The sequence below is a fragment of the Sminthopsis crassicaudata genome, chromosome 2, assembly GCF_048593235.1.
Source record: "Sminthopsis crassicaudata isolate SCR6 chromosome 2, ASM4859323v1, whole genome shotgun sequence".
Classification (NCBI taxonomy): domain Eukaryota; kingdom Metazoa; phylum Chordata; class Mammalia; order Dasyuromorphia; family Dasyuridae; genus Sminthopsis; species Sminthopsis crassicaudata.
The window spans coordinates 551,090,755-551,113,842 of record NC_133618.1 but is presented as its reverse complement, the minus strand read 5'-3'; the positions used below and the strand labels follow the sequence as shown (position 1 = coordinate 551,113,842).

Here is a 23,088-nt window from a genome sequence, read left to right as displayed (position 1 = left end):
CTCCTGCCGAAAAACTGATGGGTACCATATTTCTCGTCTGACAGCCAACAGTTGTAAAATTGAGCCTCCTCCTTTTAATTGCCAATAATTTTCCTGTTAGAGGGAGCTAACTTTGAACTCTTGGGAAGACAAAGGCCTCTTTGTGGCTTAGTATTGGGGGGCAAAGGGAGTGTGGGGGGTGTGCATAAATAATATGTGGAACAGCAACCCCAATTATATTTTGCAACCTCTCTTGTGAATATAAAATAAAAACCACTTTATTTTGAAAACGCCTTCTGTGCCAAGTTCCTTAGGACTGTACAGAGAGAGCTCAGGCTTCAGTCCAGCTTTACCACTGTAGTCACTGTGGTATCACAAGGGTGCCAGCACCAACTGTTAGTACATCAGTCTCCTAAATTCTGACTGTACCAAGACGGATGGATAATAAAACATGACACTCATGTCTTTTTCTCCCCTTTTTCCATTTACAGGAAGTCAAACTCATGCAAGAGGAACAAGTCATATTTTTACCATCAAAAGCTGGAAAGAAAGTGGTATATTCCTCATCCTCTCCTCTCTCCCCCACCCATTCACTTACATCATCCAAAGTTTCTCTAAGGGATTCTTAACCTTTTTTTCGTAGCATGGACCCCTTTGCAAAACTGGTAAATCCTATCCCTTCTCAGAATGTTTTTAAATGTACAAAATAAAATCATAAAAGAACACAAAAATTAATGAAAAATAAGAATGTACTTTCAGCCCCCCTCCTAATTTATGAACCCCTTGAAACCTAGCCATGAAACTCAAGTTAAAACTTCTTCTATAGCATCTTTTCCTTTAAGGGCTCTAGATGGAGGACAGGGGAATTAGATGAAGTGACAAATCCAGGGGAACCTATTAGAAAGAAAATGGTTCTCTTATCTTATGGAAAGTTTCCAAATAAATTCAGATTCTTTTTGGTCCTCAATGTTGCTTTTGGGCTCAGTAATATTGGAAATCAAAAACATCTGTTCCATTATTAATATTGTAGAGATAAAGGTCAGTGGAGAAGGCAAATCACTATTCTTTTTCAGGGAAAAAAGAAATGACAATCTGGGGAAGGACAGACCTGGAGGGAAGAATCTTGTTTGAGTATTCTCGGGGCAAAATAATAGCAAACTACATATTACAAATATACATACTACATTCATGTATATACATTCTCTCATCTCTCACTGCTCGAGGTATCACATGTACAGGCTGTGCATATCTATATGTATACATGTATGTAAATATGCACACATGAGAAGACACATGCACACACAAGGTATATGTGATACCCATACCCAGAGCAGTGAGAGAATAATAATAATAATAATAATACTTTAATTTTTCAAGGCAACTTTATAACTATTGTCTTAATTGTTCTTCATAAATAACCTTGTAAATTAGGATGGGCAGATTTCTCTCATTTAACAGATGAAAAAAACTGAGAAGTGAAGTGATTGCTCTAAGATCAATGGCAGCATAAGGGCTAGATGGGAAGCTAATAAATAGAGCATCAGATCTAGAGTCAGAAAAACTCATCTTCTAGAATTCAAATTTGGTCTCAGTGGCTCTGGCCAAATCACTTAACACTATTTGTCTTAGTTTCCTCATCTATAGAGGATTGGATTCTGATGTCTCTTCTTAAATTATGACTTCCAAGCTCTTTTTTTCCCTTTAAAAAAAGTTTTATTAATGCAATTTTTTTACATTGCTGTTATCCCATGCTCAAAGTTTCCACTAGACAGATAGATTTCTTTTTTTTTATTTAGAATTTTTTCCCACAGTATATATGCATGAGTAATTTTTTCATAATATTAGACAGATAGATTTCTGAAAAAAAATCTTCCTTTGCTTCTTTCTCAGAAAAGTCCTTTGAATAGTCAAACAGAAATAAGTTAATTTGTTTTTATAAGGACCATGTACATTGGCTTTCCTACACCACTCGTTCCAGTTTCAATCAGATCTTTCACTATGCTTCCTAATTCACATTCACTTTCACTTGACTACTGCCTGATAGAGCCATATTCATACAACTATTTATACATCTATTTGTCTCCATACACATAAGTCAAAAAAATTCCTAAAGCACTTTCAGCCACCCTTCGTTTCATAAATTCAAATCCCATCTTTTTCCTCCCTTGGTAAAAATTTGGCCTTAAAGTCCACTAAAATCCAAGACCTAAATTAAATTAATTAATATTAATCCACACACAAAAAGGAATAGTGGATCATGGAAGCAGCTAATGCCCTTGAGCCTGGGTCCTCAGGTGCTATTCCCTAATGCCCTTGACCTAAAAGAGTCTCCTTTTACAATCAATTGTGCTAAGGCCAGTTTATGAGGGATGTTCTTACTTAAGGGAAGAAAGGAAGCCAACAGCTTATCCTGGCAGTCAGAAGGTATTTCTTATATTTGTTTCCTTTGCACTCTCAATATCATCTAGTATGTTTCTTATAAACAAAAGTATTTTAAAAGAAATTCCAAGAACATTAAATAATTTATATACTTAAAAATTTTGAAGTGATTTTTATTCTAATAGAAATGGAAAATCCCATCAGCTCCCTCCCCCCTCCTCCCCCCCTCCACCCCCACCAGAATTCTGCCAGACTGAAACTACTCTAGAGTACAATGATATTTGCCCGGCGGAGTGACATGGACTTTTTGAAATCATTGAGGAGGATGAGCCTGTGGCTTCCGCTGATCCTTGGAAATTTAGCCCTGTAGCCTGATATTAAGGCTGGCCTGTGTGCAGAAAAGGCCTAGAAGGTATGTGAGCTGGCTAGTGATTTGCACTCACTCACTCCTGGAAGGAATTGGGAAGAATTCTAAATAAGGCTCATTGTAACAAGATCAAGGAATGAAAAATGTGAGCCTGACTTAGTTCAGATATGCACCCTCCCTTCCATATTAGACTTTAACCTCACAGTCAAAATATACAATGCTCCCAGAGAATGTAATAAGGTTCGATCCGAGCCCAAAAAGAGCTGGGTGCCTGGAAAGACATAAGAGGTCCCTAAAAAAGGTGTATGTGTGTGTTTGGGGTGGGAAGAGTCAATGAACAGAAACCAGAATCCAAACTCAATCTAATTTTGTCTAGAGGCCAGCTCTACTTGGCAATACGGGAATTTGTCCAGTGTCCTTGAAGGAAATTCTCCAGCTCTAGCCTATACTGAGCATCTTGGCAAAAAGTTCTCCCCATTCACCCCTCCCTGCTCCCCCTCTGCTAGCAGGCTCCTTTTCCCACAATTGAGCTTCTCTGCCTTCTGACCCTGCATGACTATTCATCTCCTAGAGCATGAGACCAGCATCCCTGTGGGAGAGCCAGGCTCACAGCTCTGACTACTGAATAAAGCTGGATAAATAGCAAAAGCTGCCTGGCTTCCTCTGTGTCTGTTTACACACGTTCATGTGTGATTTCACTTGCCAATCTGATGTCATGTGAGGGCCCAGTGCTGCCTTGTTCTTCCGGTTAGTAAACCACAGAAGATCCTTGGTCAAGGAAGAAGGGTTTGGGAACTCCCTCACTCCGAGGGACTCGGCTGAGATGCTGAGCTTTGCAGGCTTCCCAGAGAGAATCATCTTCCCTTTCCCAATCTGCTCACAGAGCCCTGACATGGTTTTGTTTATGGGGCTTTGTTTCTCCATCTGGTGTCAGAGTGGAACAGCCAGCAAACAGGAAAACTTTCATAATCACAACAAAACAAGGTTTTGAAGGGAGGGCCCACAGCTGTTGAAGGGGTCTACCAAATCTCCTCCTTTTCATTCCAAGGGAAAAATCACCCCTAAATCTGATGGCAGGTAACCAGTGAGCTGCAGGGGAGGAACATCACTCCAGTGTTATGCTTGCTCCTCAACTAAGAATTTTTTTTCTAAAGCATTTACTTTGGGAGGATTTTTCCCAGCAATGACCATCCTTTTTTTTTTTTTTTTTAACACCTTTAGTCAGTTAACAAGCATTTATAAAACACTTACTATGTGTCAGGCTTTGTGCTGAGCTCTGGAGATATAAAGGAAAGTAAAATAAAAAAGAATCAGTACAACATCATTTAATTTTTAAAGTAATTTTTTTAATTGAAATTCTGACATCTCTCAAAATTAGGGTTGCCCACTCCCCACCCCTTAAGAAAGCAAGAAAAACAAATCCCTCTGACATAAACATGTAAAATCAAGCAAAACAAATTCTTGCATTGGTCTTGTCCCTCTCCTCCCTTCCTCCACCCTCCTCCCCCCCAAAAAAAACCTCAATCTGTTTTCTGAGTTAATCATTTCTATCAGGAAGTGAATGGCACGTTTCATCATCTAGAATTGTGTTTGGTCATGACGACCAGGGTTTCTAAGTCATTCAAAACTGTCTTTACAATATTGTATTGTATATAATATTTATTGTATAAATAGTGTCTGATCTGCTCATTCTACTCTGCATTAGTTCATGCAAATCTTTACAGGTTTCTCTGAAATCATTCCCTGTATCATTTCTTATAGTACAATAGTAGTCCATGACATTCATATATCAAAATTTGTTCAGTCACCCTCCAAGGGTAACCTCTTGGTTTCAAATTTTTTGCCATCACAAAAAAAGCTGATATATATGTGTGTGTAATTTTTAAAAAAAATTTTTTTACATATGGATCTTTTTTCCTTTTAGAGCTCTTTGAGATATAGACCTATTGGTGATGTATCTGAGTCCCTGGATAAGAGCACAGAAGACAGAATCTGTAAATAACTGGCAAATTTGTCCTCAATATGCTGCTACCTTTTCTACTCCAGGGAGAGCCAAATTTCAGCATTCAGACTGGTGTTCTGATACTCCTAAACAGCCACATCCCCTACCATGAGGACCACTGATCCCTGCCCTCCTGAATAGCCTTAGGCTATCTATTCCTACCAATTTCCTTCTCCCTTTCCCCCCTCCCCAACCTGATCTGTCCTAATTTCTCTGGATTCTGCAAGGTAACTGGATAATCTAGATGTTAATGGCTGCTAATGTCTCACTCTTCCCAAAGTATTTTAGCAGAAACAATGCTTAACACTTGGCACTCTATATGGTAGACATTTATTAAATGTTTGTAGAATTGCAGTAACTCAAAAGAAAGAGATCTTTAGGAGTAGAAATTTTGGGGCCCATAATGGGAATATAATGGCGATGGGTTTGCAAACAAGACCCCTCAAGTCCCACCTGTAAGAAGCTGCTCATTAATTCAAATGAGAATGGATCGAAATATTAGCCCTCCCCTCCCCCATCTAGTCATCATGTTTTCAAATCAATCAATCAGCAAGCACTGACTGAGCACCTACTATCTCAGACACTCTACTGGGCACTGGAAATAAAAATAGAAAATGAAACAGTCCCTGTTATCAAGGAGCTCAGGTTCTATCAGGAAGAAACCATATGTACAGACATGGGTAAATGCAAAGTATATACAAAATCGATTATTGGGGGAAGGAGTAGGTAAAGGGCAGAGGGAGTCCTAATAGCTGGGAGAATCAGGAAAAGCTTCATGTGAAAGATGGCTCTTCAGAAGAGTTTTGATGGAAACAAGAAGCTCTAAGAGACAGATAAAAAATGATGAATGGGGGGATAATATGAATTATGCTTCTCCCTCTCTTTCTCCCTTTCTTTTTCCCTCTCTCTCTCTCCTTTTCCCTCCCTCTCCCTTTCTCTCTCCTTCCCTGTCTTCCCTTTCCTTTCTCCTCTTCTTCCTTCTCCTTTTCCCTTTCCTCCTTTGATTCCTTCTCCTCCTCCTTCCTCCTCTTCTTCTTCACTGTGTCTCCCTCTCTCCCTACCCCCTCTCTTCTCTCTCTCATCCTATTTGATTGGATATCCTTGCTGGACTTCCTGTGAGATGCAGGAGAGAGGGCACCATTACTTTTATCCTTACATTCAGAACACAGTACCTGAGAGCACATGGAAACTAATAAGGATGAACTAAGCCTGGCTCACAGGGCCTTGGCTGCCTTTTCTTTCTGTGTTTCTTTCCTGGCCACAGTAATCTGGACACCAACTTTCCAGTATGGGAAGTAACTTGGTGAGTTTAAGGTTTGGAGCTCCTGGATCACTCGGTCGAAGCTGACCCCACTGTGCTACCTGGCTTCCAATAGAACCTACCGCTCAAGGTTGTTGTGAAGATCAAATGAGATTACATGTGAAGTACATATAATATATGGATGTAAGCTACTTTTCATTACTTACCATTATTATTACTCAAAAGATAATAAGCGATGAATGATTAGAAAACTAGTCATTTTTGTTTATAGGGAGGTTATTTCCCTATCATGTGATTCTTTTAATTCAGGCAGGAAAAATGGAAAGAGAACAAGATCTTCCAGGTTATTTCCAGACTTGCATGTACCTTGGTGACTTTCAGATGTAGGAGTTCTTGGGTCTCTCAGTCAAAGCTGACTGGCAAAGAGATGAGCTTCCTCACAGGAGAGGATGACCAAGAGGAAGATGAGTCTAACCCCTGGCCGGCTTGCCAGAAGACATGAATGTAAAGGGAATTGTTCAGAGAGTACAGAAGTGCAGATAAAACGCCAATTCAGAATTTTGCATGCACTTGGATCTGTTGTCGAAGACTTGCTATCAATAGCATGGCGGGTGGGGGAAAGGTGTTGAGTGAGCTCAGAATCAGTTCTTGAGTTTAGGTGGATTTTAAAAAAATCTTCTTTTGTGTTCTGGACATCCTAGATTATGGAAACAACTGAAGTTGCTTTAGTTTAGGTGAATAATTTCCAGTTTGGAGAGTTTTGAGAAGTCATGGAGACAAGAAAATGTCCCCTCTGCTATCTTGTTGTTCCTTGTGATGTGGAGGATATTGTCCTCTTTCCATTATACCTTGATCTATCCCCTTGTTAGGGTTCCCTGCATGAAATTTAAAAATCATATGATAGGGAAATAACTTTCCTAAAAACAAAATTGAATTATCTAATCATTGATCAGTAATAACAATGAAAATAATAGTAACTAGCATCCTAATAGTGCACTTTGCATGTCATCTCATTTGATCTTCACAACCTGAGAGGTAGCTGCTATTGGCAGCCAAGTAGCACAGTGGATAGACTGATAGGCCCAGAGTCAGGAAGACTTGAGTTCAGATAATGCTTCAAATACTTCAAATACTGTGTGAACACGGGCAAGTCATTTAACCACTGCTTTCTTCCATTTCCTCATCTGTAAAATGGGGATAACAATAGCACCTATTTCCTAGGGTTGTTGTAATGATTAAATGAGACAGTATTTGTAAAATACTTAGCACAGTGCCCAAGAAATAGGAAGTACTATACAAATGTTAGTTATTACTGCCATGTCCATTTTACAGACGAGGAAGAAGGCATAGTCTCAGCATGGAGAAACTGGATGAAACAGTGTGATCCCCATCCAATGAGTTGAAATATGACCAGGGTGAGACAAGGCTGACTTGTAAGTTTTGCACCCATTCTCTCTCTGCCTTTGGCTCAGGTTATCATGACTTCTATGCCCTTCATCATGACATGTGTCCCAGGTTCTCTGGTGACTCAATTGAAGTTGTAGGTTGAGAAGGGAAAACAGCACTCTGAGTGGGAAGTCACCCAAGCCTACTGTGTCTACAGTGAGTGAATCATCTGGGGCTCTTGGCATTTACTGACTTAAGACAAGGATCTAATTTCTTCTTTTTAGAGTTGCCCCCACTAAAATATAGGCTGAAATTTGACCAAGAGTCACTAAAAATAAACATTTAAACACCACAATTGTGTAGCTGGGCTAGTGGAGGCATCTGAATCATTCCATCTTCAACCCCCAGGAACAATAATAATTCTTGGCACTCAGCCTTCTTCAGGGTAGGGAATAGGAGCAAGAATGGCAGGAGAGGGAAGGACAGAGGATGGAACTCATTTCTCAGCTTTGAGAGATACCCTATTAGAAAAGATTCTGTTAATATTTTTTTAAAAATTAACTCATTAATACCTCTTTCCTAATGTCCTCACAAAACATAAGATAAGAAGAGAATAAAAGAAGAAAAAAATTTCTTCCCAGAGTGATTTCTTTTAGTGTAGCACCCAGTTAAGAAGGTTTCAATCTATCTTGTCAGAGTCATTAGCGTACTTTAACCAAGCTAAAGTTAAGCAAACGTAGGCCTACTAATGTTGTTGAGGAACACAAACAAATTCAGAGTAAAAATCACAAGAAGGATGTGTGTTATTGCATGGTATGTTAAGCATCATGGTGTAATAGGAAAAGGGCTGCCTTTAGATAGATTAATCAATAAGCATTTATTACATATATTGGTATCATGTGCCAGGCATTGTGTTGGGATCTAGAGATACTAAGAGGAAAAAAAAAGTATTTTTTTTTAATTCAACAATCCTAACCCTCAAGGAACTTGCTTATATCCTTGTAGGGAGAGCACAAGCCCGCATGCTAAGTAAATGTAGAATATATAAGATAGTTAAATATAGGGCAGCAATAACAGTTGTGGGTAAGGAGAATTAGGAAAGTCTTTAGGCAGGAGGTGCTTGAAATGCGTTTTTGAAGGCGTGGGTAGGAATTTTGGGAGGCAGAGTTGAGGTAGGGAACACTCCAGTCACAAGGGCTAGACAGAGATGAGAGATGGACACATCCTGTGTGAGGAATATAAAGAGAGTTAGTTTGGCCAGATTCCATGAAGGGAAATAATGTCCAATAAGATAGGTTGGAGACAGGTTGTTAAGGGCTTTCCAACCAATATGAAGGGAAATCAATGAAATCATCTAGACAAGGTATCATAAAGGCCTGAACAAAATGATGGCCGTGACAATTCAAATCCTGGTTGTGCTGTTCACTGTTTGTACGACTGTCACAAAAATTCCCTGGTCTCATTTTCCCTTCTGCATAATGAGAAGATGGACTAAATGACCTTTATCCAGTTTAGAAGGTTGTCAGACATTGTTTATTTTATAAAGCATTTTCTTTATTACTGGAGACTTGAACAAAATCCCTCTAGCTTTCAGAGGCCAGGTCATCATCTGGAGATTACACAGATACTTGTGAGTGTTCTAATTGCTTTCTGTCCTCTCCCCCCATCCCCATTCTTAAGCATCCAGTCAATTCCACGTGTCCATTTCCAGAATTGCCCCCCTTCCCCATCCCTCCACTCACAGTGAGTGACCACTCTTGTTCAGTCTCATCCTCTCTTCACACAGCTGTCAAAATCATCTTCCTAAAGCACAAATCTGACCACATCATCCCTTTCTCAAAAACTTTTCCTTGTTCCCTATTGCTTCTGGTAGAATAAAATACTAACTCCTTGGTCTATCACTTAAGTTCTCACTAATAAAGCTCTAACTCTCCTTCCCAGAAAAGGAATACTTTAAAGAATAGAGTAACTATTTCCCATTGCTTTAGCTAATCTTGATCAGTAGTTTTCCATCATATTCAACATTTTATCTCTCACCTCAAGAAATTGACACAAATTATCCTCCAATCTGGGAAGGCATTTCCTCCTTGAGTTTTTAGAATTCTTGTCTTTCTTTGAGCACCCCCAAATAAGGTATCAGTTCCTCCAGGATTCTGCTGTCCAGTCATTTTAGTCATGTTCACCTCTTCATGACCACATTTGGGTTTTCTCGGCAAAGAACCAGACTGGTTGGCCATCCTTTTCCAGATAAAGCAAACAGGGTTCAATGACTTGCCCAGAGTCATACAGCTAGTAAGTGTGAGCCCAGATTTGAACTTAGGAAGATGAGCTTTCCTGATTCCAGGCCCAGCACTCTGTCCACTGTGCCTGCCAGCTGCCCTTTCCTCAGGAAGCTTCCCCTTATTATTTTCTTTGTACACATTATATACCCCTTTCTCTTTCCAACTTAGGAAATGGGGTTGGGAACAATAAAACAAAAGCTCTTTGAAAGTAGGCACAATTTCATTTTAGGGTCTTTTTATTCCCCAGTACTTAGCCCCATATCTACATAGGAGGTCCTTAGTGAATGTTTGTGCAATTGAATTTCCTGACTTGTTTCATTACCTCTGATGCTCTATTTCCTGAAGCCCTCCACTCACCCCCCTCAGTTTCTCACCTAGGAAATGTCGCATGAGTTAATCTTTGATTCAGGTTCTCTAACATATTTCCACACAGGGAGTCTCCCTCCCTTAATAAAGTCACAGATAAATCCCAATCTAGCAGTTTACCTTTGCCTGCTGGCAGCTCAATCAGTGACTCATCTTTTCTGTCTTGATGCTATCCTGTGTGGGCTGAAGGCTGTAGGGTGGGACTAAGGAGGAGGAGAACGTCACCTAGAGAACAGAAGGCAATGACACAGGCTAAGTCACAGGTGCTTGCTAGCCCCTAAGCAACCTCATCATGACTTTCAGGACCTATCCAAAGATTTAATAACCTTCTAGCTCCTGCCTGTCTGGGAAGGGTGTATTTTAAGGGAGTGTTGAAAAGGACAGCCCTTTGAAACAGGGGGCTCTAGGAACTGGAGGATTATGAATAGGGTTAAAGGTATTAGGATGGCTTTCCTAGTGGGGGAAAAAAATCTATCCTCTTATTTCACAATTAAAAAGGAGGATTAAAATGCTGATACTCTTGAGAGAGCTAACACACCCACCGAAACTCATTCCCCATCTAGGTGAAAAAGACCAAAATCATATTCCTAGTTAAGAAAAATAGCAATCAAATCTGAGAAATAGGAAAATAGAAAAGTGATTAGAAAGAAACATTTTATTTAAATTCATATGCTTTGTTAATATATGGAAATAGCTTAAGAGTTAAGGTTTTATGTGTTGATTTATTTTTAAAATGTTACTTTTAATTTTTTTAACAGCCACTTACTGTGTGACCCTGAGCAAGTTACTCAATCCTGTTTGCCTCAGTTTCCCCATCTGTAAAACAAGCTGGAGAAGGAAATATGAAACTACTCCAGGATCTTTGCCAAGAAAACTTCAAATAGGGGAAGATATGACTAAGTGACAAACAAATAAACAAGATCTCCCGAGTTTCTAAGACAAAAATAGTATTTTTTAAAAGATAGTGATGACTAAAATCAGACTGCACAGAGCTGGGAGAGCTGGGAACATATTGGTCCTGAAGGTATACTAGGAAGTCAATGGAGTGGGATAGAGGAAAGGATATGGAAATATAGACAACTTCACCCACTTCACAATTTTTCCTCTGAAGGACAGTCCTGATAATTAATCTGTCAGCATGGTTCAATGGAAAGACCCTGACCTGGGAGTCAGGAAAGCTGGGTTCTAGCCCTGGCTCTATGCCTCAGTTTCCTCATCTGTAACATAAGGGGACTGAATTAGGTGATCATTAAGACAACTGTGATGTTTTATGAGCCTATGAAATGTCGAACTCTTCAACAGACTTACTCAAAAATGCTGAAGAAATGAGCTACAGGATTATAGCAGTGTGGAATAGTAGATACAACTGAAGGATTTAGAATCAAAAAAAGCCTGGGTTCAACTTTTCTCTAAAATTTACAGCTGAGTGATACTGGACAAGTGATTTAAACTCCTTGAGACTCAGTTCTTCATCTGTGAAATGAGGATAATTATGTCTTTACTGAGGGAAGCACCTCAAAACAGAGTGAATGTGTGGAATGAGGTATGTATTTTCAGGCTTGTCAGTTTGTATTACTCTAATGTACTGATCTTTTTAATCTTTGGATAGTGAGAGTGATGGTTTTTTTTTTAATACCAACGAAATATTTTTAACACAAAAAAAAATATCTTTAGCAACGTCATCATAGGTTTGCTATATTCTCTTTAGAAAAAATCAGGAGGAAACCTCAGAAACCAACTAGTGCAGTTCTCTCTTTTTCTAGATAGGTAAATTGATGCCCAGGGAAGCCAACACTTGCCCAAGATTAGAACTCTCAGATGATTCAAATCCAGGACTTCTGACTCTTTTCACTGTCATCTTCAAGTAAGAGAACATATATAAAGTGCATATACATTTTAAATGCCACACAAACATCAGTGACAAGACAGCATCATCCTTTCACAGAAAATAAATGCAGCTGCTACTAAATGAATGTATACCAACATTATTTGTGGTAATTTTCTTCAGAATGCTTGACTCAGAATCCAGGCTTTCTAATGCCCAGTCTTGAGTTTGTCCTTTCCATGGGTGGAATATAATTTTATTTACAAGTTTAGATGTGAAGGTCATTTCAAAAATGATAAGCTAGAGGTCTGGTGTGTTTTAGATTTGATAACACTTCTGAGAACAGACCTTTCTTGGAACCATTGTACTTTCAAGAGTGTTGAGTTAAAAATAGGAGGACGTAGGTGGGAATACCAGCTCTACTACCTATATGATCCGTGTAACCACAGGTAAATTATACTCTCTGACTTCAGTCTCTTTCTAAATCAAATAAGGGTGTTGGGCTATATAATTCCTAAGATCCTAAGACTGTTCTAAATCTATTATTGTATAATGCTAAGAAAAAAATTACTTTTAATGAGATATTGCAAAAGGAATATCCTTTGTCAGATCCTGTGTCCCAGTTTGGGGTTTGGAAAGTATGGAGGCTGTAGTTAGTAACATTCCAGGACTTGCGTTCTCAGCATCTTCTCTCACACAAATATATGAGACAACATCCAAACCAATAGATGGCTTCCTTCTAGCCACAATCCCTTTCCACTCCTAGGAGATGGTGGGTTTAGGCTAGGCTTACTGAAGGAAAAGCAAAGCATCACCTCCCCAATGGAGAGCCTTTGCTAAAAGAGAAGGGTTTTCACAGTTTTCAGAAGACATCAGTTGGCTGTTACATTTCAGGAAGCAGTGGTTTTGAGGCATTCCGGGAGGATGTTGCATCACAGAAGTCTGTCTATATTTTGCACTGATAGTAAGAAAGGGCTTTTCAGCTTCTTTTTACTATGCAGGGGATGAACAGAAACGTTGTTAAGCATTTGACTATTATTCCTGGAGAGATCCAAAATGAATGATTGGAAAAGGGTTTCTCTTCAGATCATGGAGTCATAGATATAGGTTTAAAACTGGCAGTATCATGCAGACCAAATCCCTCATTTTCAAACAACCCACTCCCTCAGACACTTAAAGAGAAGAAAGATCTTTCCCAGGATCAGATTTTAGCCAGAGAATATCTCAGTCTGTCAGAGAGTATCTTATTCTATAGGGAAGCTACACTTAGCTGGATGTCCAATAAATATTTGTCCAGTTGAATTTATCCATCCTCTGTCCAACAGGCAGAGGCAATCTATTCTTTCTGGAGATGTATAGGGTCAGAGAACATAGAAAATGTAGTTGTTCATATTTATACAGTGTCTTTTAAGTTTATCAAGGACCTTCCCCACAACCACCCTGATAAAAACTCGAAATCCTCGGAGTGGTGTGTGGAACTTGCGAGATCCAAAGTTCTCTTCAGCATTAGCTTAAGAGAATTAGAATCTTCATTCAGAAAAGAAGGGCCAGATGCTTCTGAGTTATAAAAAGTTAGTTCTTTACAGTCCAAAAGAGCTCCCCAAAGGACAAGTACATTCTCTCAGCAGTCTGATGGAATCTGCAGACTAGAGCTGAGGACAAATTATGAAGCTGTCTGCCTTTGAAATGAGCCATGTTTTACAGAAATGATTACTCTAAGAAAATGCTGGAACGTTGTACTTTATTCTAGAGGCAATAGTAAAACTCCTGAGTCTTGTTTTTAGGCCCTCCACAATCTGGCTCAGACCTATCTTCCCAGCCTGATTTCACATTACTCCCCCTCAGACAGCTCACTTTCCAGCCAAACTGGCCCATTAACTAATCTCAAACCCTGCAGGCCATTCATTTATTCATTCATCCCTATGCCAGGGATGTTCAGTCTTCTAGTCTGCATCTTTAAGAGTTCTCATCTTCCTTCAGGGCTCAGTTGAGGGGTCACTTACCTCTCAAATCCTCCCCTGATTCTTTTTGCTCAAAGTGTTCTCTCCTTCCTCAAATGTTCCAAGCACTAAGATCTTTTTTTTTTTTTTTGGTCACTTCTCTTACTCCCTATCTTGCATTATACATATGTGTGTATCATAATCCTCTTTCACTCCTCCCCACCCTAAATGACAGAAGATTCTTGAGGGCAGGAAGGTCATTTTTATCTTTACGTACCCAGTGCCTGGCATATATCAAGCACTTTATGGATAAACAAATGTTGAATTGTAGACACCATATGTCACTGAGAAGAAGAAACTCATAGAGATTGAAGAGGCAGCATGTCATAATGGATGAAGTCAGGAAGATCTAGGTTCAAGATAAACCTCAGACAAATAGATGAGCCTCATCTGTTCTGAACTTGTAGTCAGGAACATCTAGATTCCAATCCAATGGACACCAACTAGTTGTGTGAATATGGGCAATCACACAGTCCCTCCGAGCCTTTTTTTTTATTTGCGAAATGGGTATAATAATAACACCTACCAGAGTTGTGAAGACTAAATGGGACACTATATATAAAATTCTTTGCAGGTCTTAAAATGAGAAACGATTGTTAAATATTATTATTTGACCCAACACTTTGATTTTGCATATCAGGTAACTGAGATCCATAAAGATTAAGGAAAAATGAATAAATGACTGAAGCAAAAAAGCATTTGTTAAGTGCTTAGTATGTGTCAAAGTATTGTGCTAAGTACAGAGGATACAAAAAATACAACAGCCAAGACAACCCCTGGCTTTAAGAAACTTACAGTCCAGCTGGAAGTGGTGACATGGAGGGACATTTTGGTCTGGAAAGTTATAGGAAATGGGGAGTAAAGTGATAGGGGAATAGAGTGACATTCTTTCTAGGAGCAATGATAGAGTTGGTTTGATTTTGCCCTGTCTCTGTCACATAACTATACAAACCTGGTACCCTTGAACCCAGGTTTCAAGAATTGCTTTGCCTCCAAGAGAGAAGTCTATCTCTTCATTGGCATTATTATTGGAATATATTATTCTTCAACTGTAAGATGACACTGATAACCTACCATCAGAAAGTTGACTCTCCAAATAATAGAGATGGATTAATGTTAAGCCACCCACACTCTCTTGCCCAATCCTTCTTGTAATCAGTGGAAAGCATCCTTGAGATGATTCCTTAGAGCTAAGGGTTGAGTTCACTTTATGAGTCACTGTATTTTAAGAGTACATTTACAGCAGGAAGAACAGCCTGGTGTGGACTGTGCTGTCTGGCATTCTATTACTATCATTTCATTTCTTGGAGTCTTGAATATGAGATGTCATGAGAAGAAAAGGAACTACTGATATAGGAGCTTGGAAGGACTTCAAAGATAAACTTTAGCCCATGTGGCAATACCTATAGTACTTACCTTCCCGTTCAAATGAGATGATGTTTTTAAAGTCTCTAAACCTTAAGGCACTGTATAAATATCAATTATTATTACACTTTCATAGTTTTGCTTAGAGCTGGCCCTCATCCGAGACACAGTCTTTGGTCATAGAAGAGAGAAAAACCTCACCAGTTCGCGCAAGGACTGAACCCATAACCTTGACCTCATTAGCATTATGCTCAGATGGGACCACTAAGCTGCTAAATGTGACAGGGGTCCTTTTCAGGATCCAATAAAATAGAAACTACCTGGAAAACCACATAGATTCTTCCAGTGCTCAGCCCACAGATCTAGTTCTCACAGGGCCCAGTGTTTCACAGGTTTTCCACCCAAATAAGGCCTCACTCCATGTTGCCATTAAAAGCTTTGGAAAGTAAACAAGCACAGGATAGATGGGAACTTTGAAAAAGCCCAGCCGGGAACCATTAAGCCAATTGTTTCATACTAACCCCAGAGGTGACAGAGGCTGGGAGCTGAGAATTAGACCATATGTCTCAAAGAAAAGAAATGCATGAAGTCATATGTGTCAGTTATTCCACTACCAGCAATTATTTATGCCTGAAGTTTGAAGGAGGAGAAATAATGGCAGTAGTTCCCCCAATGCCAATTGGCACAGTAGGAAAGAAACCAGAATAAGATTAAGAAAACCCATGTTTTATTTCTATTAACTGCCACTAACTTGCTATATGAATTTGGGGATCATTTAACTTCCCCATGCCTCCAGTTTCTTCATCTGTAAAATGGGTCTAACATAACTTCCCAGAGTTCTTGGGAGATTAAAACAACATAGGATTAGAAGATAAATATGAGGAATTATGCTAAACCTCTCATTTCCCATCTCAAGGATAGAGTCATTTCTTTTGAACCACTTCCTGAGTCATCTGTTGCACCATCTACCAAGAAACAAAGCCACAAAGTTGAAGTCAAAAGCAGACTCCCTCTGGTACTTAACCCCAACTGATTCTGCAAGGACCATCAAAGAGTCTACCAGGATTACTAGACCATGGTTGAACAGATGTTAGGTCAGCAATGGCATTTCCCTCTTTTTATTAAAAAAAAAATCCTTTTCTTGGCAGTTGCATTTTACTATCAAACTGACAAATGACATTTTAAAATAGGGCTTTAAAGGAAATTGGAAATAGCTGAAGGTCAGAAAATTCAGGATTAGGGCTGTCAGCCCAGCATCTGGTTCTCCCTGTCTGGGTCAATGCCACATTAAAAGCCTTTAGTTTATGCCATCTCTGGATTAACTAAAGGAACCAAGGCTGGAACAATTAAGATTTAGGGATGAAATGATATTTGCCTCCAAGTATTTTAAGGGAATTTACCTCTTAAAGATATTTGACTTGTTTTGCTTAGTCCCAAGATAACAAAACTTGAACAAATGGCTAGAAATTGCAAAGGGGCAAGTGTAGCCTTCATTTAATGAAAATCTTCCTTATAATCATAAACTATCCCAAAGTTGAATGGGCTGCCTCAGGAGGCAGTGTTCCTCCCTCCCTGGAGGTCTTCCAGCAAAGAATGGATTGGCTACTTTCTTCAGCTACACTGCAAGGGGAACACAGGGATTGCATTAGATGGTTCCCCTCCTTCTAAGGGCTGAAATGCTTCCATTCTTTGACTTAATGTTACCTGCCCATAAATAATAGGAGGTCTGGAAGCCTTAGGACTCTTGGACCATTACACTGATCTAAAAACTCTCCATTTCTTCTTAGTCTGTGAAATCTTTAGAAGAGGTCTCACCTCATTTATATTTCAGCTGCTGGGTGTGCTATGGGTGGATACTTATTTGGCAAACTGGACTGGTTGGCTCTACATAGGAATATGAAGAAGACAAAGTTTGTTTCCAGGGCCCTCCTGCCCATAATCACGGTGTCCTTCCATTCTCACTGAACTTCCCATTCATTATGTTTGTTATCGTTCTTCCTTCCTCCCCACCCTCCCATTCAGGTCTCTATTAGCACTGTCGTAACTCATCTCTTGTTCTCTTTCTTTACTTTCTTTGTCAAAACTTTATTCAGAGACACTAATGCACAGTTGGTGGAATTGTGAATTGATCCAAGCATCCTGGAAAGCAATTTGGGACTATACCTAAAGAAATATAAAACCATATAACCTTTTATCTAGCAATACCACTGCTAGGTTTATATCCAAAAAGATCAAAGAAAAAAAAAAAGGTGGGAGGAGACCTATATGCACAAAAATATTTATAGCAGCTCTTTTTGTTGTAGTAAAGAATTAGAAATTGAGGGGATGCTCATCTATGGGGGAATGGCTGAATAGTCGCAATACATGATTGTGGTGGAATACATAGTGCTATATAAGAAATGATGAGCAGAATGGTTTCAGAAAACCTGGAAAGACTTATATGAACTGTAAAGAAAAATGAGCAAAACTAGAAGCAATTGTACATACTAACAGCAATATCATCCAATGTCAGCTATGAATGACTTGGCAAATTCTTAGCAACACAACTATCCAAGTCAACTCCAAATGATTAATAATGAAAAACTCTATCCATCTTCAGAGGAAGAAGTGATGAAGTTTGAATGTATATCTAAGCACCCTATTTTCACTTTCTTTTCTTTTTGGTCTATATTTTCTTTCACAACATGACTAATATGGAACTATGTTTTTCCTGATTGCCTAATTATTACCTATATCAAATTGCTCACAGTATTAGGGAGGGTGTAGGAAAAGACTGGAGGGAGGGAGAGAATTTGGAACTCAAAAATTTAAAAAAACAAGTGTTAAAATTGTTTTTACATGTAATTGGGGGAAGGAAGTAAAATATTATTTAAAGAATACTTTACCCCAAAAGTTTCTCAGTCTCAGTTGCATTCTTACAGAAACTACATTTACCTATGTTCGCAACAAATATTTGTCCAGTTGAACTCATGCCACATTAATAGCTGACAAATCTTATACATTCCCTGGTGGAAAAAGCACCAAATCTGGAGTCAAAGGACCTGAATTCAAATCCTATCTCTGATTATGATTATAATTATGAAACTGTGGGATGCCAAGCAAGTCACTAAACCATTTAGATCTTAGTATCTTCATCTGTGAAATGAAAGGGTTGAACTAGAAGTATTCTAGGGTCTATTTCAGCTCAAGATTCACAATCTTAATATCTTTCCTAGGGTTATTTTTATTTAGAGAAGTAAATCCATAGGAAATCAAATGAAGGAATGCCTAATGCTACTATTGTGGAGTACACAATGGAAAGACTACACTGGAAAGCTGCATTTAATTCCCAGCTTTGCCATTATTTGTGTGACCTTAAACAAGTCATTATAATTTTCAGTTTCCCCTTCTGTAAATGAAAAGGATTTGACTAGATGGTCTTTGAGGTCTCTTCTAGCTCAAATCTATGGAAGTTTTTTATAAAACCCTATGCTTTGTCTCTATCTTTTTTCATACTTGACCACAGCTTAATCTCCATGTCAGAGTAGATTTACCAAATTGATTGTCTTAATGTATCTCATCATCTTTTACCTAGAGAGTTACATAAGAATCAAATGATTCAGAAGTGGAAAGAACCTTAGACCTCTTTTAGTTCTAACTCCTTTATTATATATATGTAAATGAGGAGGCACAGAGAGGTTGCAACTTGCTCAAGATCACACAAATAGTCTAAACCATTAATTTGTGCCTATTTAAACATGAGGACTGGATTTATGAAATTTATGTTTTAAATATTGTGAAAAAAATAATATACTGGCCCTTAGAATTTAGCACTCAGTATAAGAAAGATGCTTGGGATTTGATTTTATGTATCAGAAGACGCAAACAATTTTTTTTTTCTTTAGATCTTTAGATCTCAGCTTCCTCACCTATAAAATGTTAGGACAAAATAATTTTAAAAGTACTTTCCAGTTCTACCAGTTCATTTGTATGTAATGCCATATATCTTGTTATCTCTTTGGGAATCAGTGCTTATCAGCATTTCTAATTCCTTAATCTAACCAAATAATTCTTGCTCAATATGATAAAAGTCAAAGTAGTCAACATTGGAGGTGCTGCCTGTGAGAACACAAGCATACCAAAGCACTGTTGGTAAAGGTGCAAACGAGTCCAACAGTTATGAAAAATAATTGGAAATTATGCAAGAAAGTGATTAAACTGTTTATAACTTTTGACCCAGTGTCATATCTCTTAGGAAGCTTAAAGGGAAAAAGAAAAATTCCCTATTTACCAAAATATTTGGTGACATATTTTGTAGGGACACAAAAAATAAAAAAATAAAAACCTAGAAACAAAGTATAAGTTTATTCATCATGGGATAGTTGAGCAGATTTTGGTATTTGAAGGTAATGGAACATTATTGTGCCATAAGAAACGATCAGATGTGAAATGCTGAGAAACATGAGAAAACTTGTATGACCTGATGAAGAGAAAACAAAGCAGAGAAAGAGATAAATGCACACAAAGACCAAATAATATCTGCCAAATAATCCACGCAGAACAGCAAAGCACATGAAGACTCTTGTCAAGCATTAGCTCATCCATACACTTACGTATTTGCTAAAATCTGACCTAGAATGTGATAAACATACCTTTTAAGGAGATTCAATTTTACTTTTCCCCCTCTTGTTTAAATCAAGTAATCATCTACACTTGTGTCTTTCATCATACTAGAGAGGGGTTACTTTGTTCAAATAGTAACTCCTCCCGTGCCACAAAAGTAATCATATTTTATGCTTCCAAGTTAGGAAAGCCTGGATTCAAATCCTGTTTTTGAGATATACTGGTTTTATGGGTCTAAGCAAGTGATTTGGATTCTGTGCCAGGTAAATCTATAAGACTGTAAGTTACAGAGGAAGCGTTGACCTGCACTTGAACAATGAATGAATGAAATAAAAAGCACTTATTAACTGCTACTGCTGTTGTTCAGTCATTTATTTTAGTTTTGTCTGAGGCAAAGACGTTGGAATACTTTGCCATTTCCTTCTCCAACTCATTTTCAGATGAGGAAACTGAGGAAAACAGAATTAAGTGATTAGCTCTGGTCATATAATTGGGAAGTGTCTGAGTCCAGATTTCAACTTAGGAATAGGGGTCTTCTGGACTTCTAAACCTTGTGTCACATAGCTGCTCCTTATTAAGTATTTACTATATTCTAGAAGTAGCAGGAGTTTCCCAGGTAAGGGTCCAGTTATGGCACCATGCATGATAGCCTCTGTCTGCTGCCAAACTACACAAGAGGAAGAAGTCTGTGATGATGTTAATGATTAAATCCTTAGCTCAGAATATGGCCATTTCTGTAATTGTTTCCTATGAACGTACTTGAGTGATTGTATGTATAGAAAGCACTAACAAGCCAAATCGAGCTCTCTTTCCTGGCATGGCAGGATCACACATGTCTTGTGGACATATGACATCTCTTTTTTTCAGGAAAATTAAAGATGGAATGGACCATGCCAGGAGCTTACAAAGTTTGGGGTCCAGACCAGTATTTGTAAGAAGTCTACCTAGTGAGGAGCACAGCCCCATGGAGCCTGTGAGATCCAAACTCAGCGATGGGTCCAGACTCCTAAGGTGGAGATGTAGACAGTTGTGCTGGATTAAGAGAATAAACCCATGTCTTGCTGCACAAACACTGGGCTAAACACAAGCCAGCAGGAGAAGCTCTGCCTTCAAGGAGCTGACAATCCTATAGAAGAATATAATACAAATAAGAGGAATAGAGGCCATGAAGGAGCATTTTGGACAGCAGTCACAAGGATGGTCACTGGAGTCAGAGGGGAATTGATTTACACACTCTTTTCCAGGAATGATAGTATTGATCTGATTACTAATCTCAGAGCTAAAGTTAGAGGGGGAAAGGGACAAGTATTTATTTAATACTTCCTATGGGCCAGGCATTGGCTAAGCAGTTTACAAGTATTATTTCATTTTATCCTCCTGAGAGAGGGTGCTCTTATTATATTCATTTATAGTTGGGGAAACCGAGGCAAAGTTTAAATGAATTATTCAGGCTTATACAGATAGTCAGTGTCTGGGGAGGAATTTGAATTCGGGTCTTTCTGATTCCAGGTTTTACACTGCCTCCAAAAGAGGAGCTCTAACTTAGCATGAAGATGGGGCGTGAGGGGGGAAGAAGTGTTCAAGTCTGGGTCCAGTCCGGTTATAGTGAATACTCACCTATCAGATCTATAGGACTCTTAGGTTTGGAGTAGGAAGGGGAGGCTAGAGCACTAAAAAATGGTGCTTGAGGGTTATTGGAAAGTAAGAGGTAGATTTGGGTTCAGGTTGGAAACATGGTGAAATCTAACCAAGAATTAGGGTTCAAGAGAGGGAACTTGGGTTCCGGATAAGAGAGAGTAAAGCAGGAATCAGGAAGGTGTGGGATCCTTTCTAAGTGAAGCTCCTAAGCGAATTTCCTTTTTTTTTTTTTTTTTTTTAAATTTGGTTTTAATGCTCCCTCCATTGTGTGGGAGCTTTGAGACTAGTATAGGGGTTTTCCTCCCTGGGGAAATTGTGCCAGTGAAATCACAGGTCTGTTAAAAAAAAATGAAAAAGGAAAGGAACAAATCAAGAACTGAGCAGGACTATAAATGTTTCCTCTATTTTTTTTCCCCTGAGGCTGGGGTTAAGTGACTTGCCCAGGGTCACACAGCTAGGAAGTGTTAAGTGTCTGAGACCAGATTTGAATTCGGGTCCTCCTGAATTCAAGGCTGGTGCTCTATCCACTGAGCCACCTAGATGTCCCTAAATGTTTCCTCTTGATGTTAATTGAAACTGGAAGATACCCTTTTGCCTGGGTTCCTTCTAGTCTTGCTCTTGCTTGTTGGCATTTAGGAGGGACACAGCTGACGGTCTGTGTCAGTTTCTCTTTGAGGCTGCCTCCTTTCTCCTTCTCTCTTCCTACCAAAGCCTCCAATGCTTGGGGATTCACAAATCATGTTTCTCCTATGAAGTCTCATTCCTAGTCTCTCTCTAGTTTTTCCCTTTCCCCATAAGACCAGCTTTTGTGCAGGTCATTTCAATACCCCATGGGGCCTCCCTCTTCCTACTTCTTAGCTGCCAGAGAAGGTCAGAAAAACCAGCTTTCTCTTTTTGCCCTTGGAGAAAAGTACAAAAACAAAAACCAAGAGTTGCATCAGAAGTCAATATGGTAAAAAATGAATGGCTTCCATGGTAACATTTTACCAGGTCAGTTCATCCTAATCCTCTGCTTTGCTGCTTCTTTTGCTTCTTTTGGGTCCATTTCTCCCTTCAGAGCTGCCCTTAAGGCTCATTTTATTTTATTTTAAAATAAGAGCTTTTTTTTTATTTTCAAAATACACACAAAGATAGTTTTCAACATTTACCCTTGCAAAAACTTTGTGTTTAAGATTTTTCTCCTTCCCTTCCCCTTACCTCCTTCCCTAGACAGCAAGTAATCCAATATATGTTAAGCATGTGCAATTCTTCTATACATGTTTCCACATTTATCATGCTGTTGATGCTCATTTTAAATAGGAAAATTGGGTGGTGGGCACAGACTATGATGAATCGGAACACCTCCAGCTCTCCATTATTCCATGATTACGGATCATACATTCCTCACCAGTCCAGCAAATGACCCCGGTGACTGAATAACCTCTCAGTCCCTCAAGAAACACCAGAGAGAGGGGCTTGCTGGAAGTTAGTGACTGATTACATTGTAGATCATCCTGCCCTTCATTTGGTCTCTTGAAACATTCAGAGTGCTCATTCACAGACTTTTTTCTTTTTTTCTTACCAAATCTCCCCCTTCATCTCCTCCCATCCCAGCTGAGATTCCTTTGGCTTTGGAGAGAACCAAGAGACATTTAGA

General features: G+C 39.0%; 1 long non-coding RNA gene across 1 annotated transcript; it reads right to left on the bottom strand.

Annotated features, from left to right (window-relative positions):
* Window positions 1-6,227: 6,227 nt before the first annotated feature.
* LOC141558179 (uncharacterized) lies at window positions 6,228-13,929 on the bottom strand. The gene is made up of 4 exons (XR_012486984.1): window positions 13,851-13,929; window positions 10,143-10,247; window positions 9,412-9,612; window positions 6,228-8,599 (listed from the first exon to the last, which is right to left on the bottom strand). It is a non-coding gene; the product is annotated as an uncharacterized LOC141558179 (long non-coding RNA).
* Window positions 13,930-23,088: the final 9,159 nt, after the last annotated feature.